Here is a 1183-nt window from a genome sequence, read left to right on the forward strand (position 1 = left end):
AATAAATAAATATGCATGTAAGTATACGTACATATGCATATTATTCCACTCTTTTTTTTTTTTTTTTTTTTTTTTAACATAAGCTATTATTGCAGTTTTACTTTTTTTAATACATAAATATATAATTTATTATTGCTCTTTTTTTTATTTTTTTTTTTTACTTCCTCCATTTTAAGTCTAGCAGATTCTAAAATTTTAATTTCTGCTGAAACTTGTGGTAAAGGCTGTTATAAAAGAAAAAAAACAAATTATAAAAAAAAAAATTATAAAAAAAAAAAATTATAAAACTAATTTATATAAAAAAAAAATTGAATAAATTTTTATTAATTTTTAAAAATGATATGTTTTTCCTGATTAAATTTGTAATAGGTATTAAGTGTGCACTGCTGTTATTCAATGTTGTTATTGTAGACAATTAAAGGTTCGTTTTTTTGCACTTTTTTATAAATACATATATATATATATATATATGTGGTCATTTGCTTGTTTTTTTTTTATTTAATTATTTTAACATTCTCCGGAGGACTTAGTTTAACTTCTATGGCCGGTAATGATTTTGAGTCATACTCATAATCAGTCGACCATCCTGTCCTTTCCTAATAGAAAAAAAAAAATAAATAAAATAATAATGAAAATGTTAAGGCTATATTGTTATTGAAAAGGATTTTAATAAAATATAATATATATATGATCAATTGGTAAAAGTAAACATGTTTTTTTTTTTTTTTATTTTATTATTTTTTTTTTTTTTTACTTCATCACATCGAGCGTTTTGAAGAATACATAATAATAGAACAAAACAAAACAAAAAGAAATTTATTCTAAAATTCATTTTGAAATACACAAAATAATATATATTAATTGACAAGTTTGATATGGTATATTATGTTTTTTTACTTTATATATTCAAAAGTGAAAAATAAGTCACAATAATTATTTTATTTTTTTTTTATAAATAAAAATGCGTATGTAAAGTCAGCTGTTTAGAGAAAGATTAAAAAAAATTGTGTTGATATTAAAAATAACAAATAGTTGTATATGAAAATAAAAAAAATAAAAAAAAAAAAGATTTACATATAACTGTATTAAAACGAAAAGTACAATTATAAAATTAGACATGCATGTACGTACACCCAAAGGTTATAGTTATAAAGAAAAATATATATATATATATATATATATA

General features: G+C 18.6%; 1 long non-coding RNA gene across 1 annotated transcript; it reads right to left on the reverse strand.

Annotated features, from left to right (window-relative positions):
- Nucleotides 1-125: 125 nt before the first annotated feature.
- LOC113221059 lies at nucleotides 126-921 on the reverse strand. The gene is made up of 3 exons (XR_003307675.1): nucleotides 755-921; nucleotides 513-596; nucleotides 126-224 (listed from the first exon to the last, which is right to left on the reverse strand). It is a non-coding gene; the product is annotated as an uncharacterized LOC113221059 (long non-coding RNA).
- Between the last annotated feature and the right edge of the window lie 262 nt (nucleotides 922-1183).

This window comes from Piliocolobus tephrosceles, unplaced genomic scaffold (assembly GCF_002776525.5).
Source record: "Piliocolobus tephrosceles isolate RC106 unplaced genomic scaffold, ASM277652v3 unscaffolded_19759, whole genome shotgun sequence".
Classification (NCBI taxonomy): domain Eukaryota; kingdom Metazoa; phylum Chordata; class Mammalia; order Primates; family Cercopithecidae; genus Piliocolobus; species Piliocolobus tephrosceles.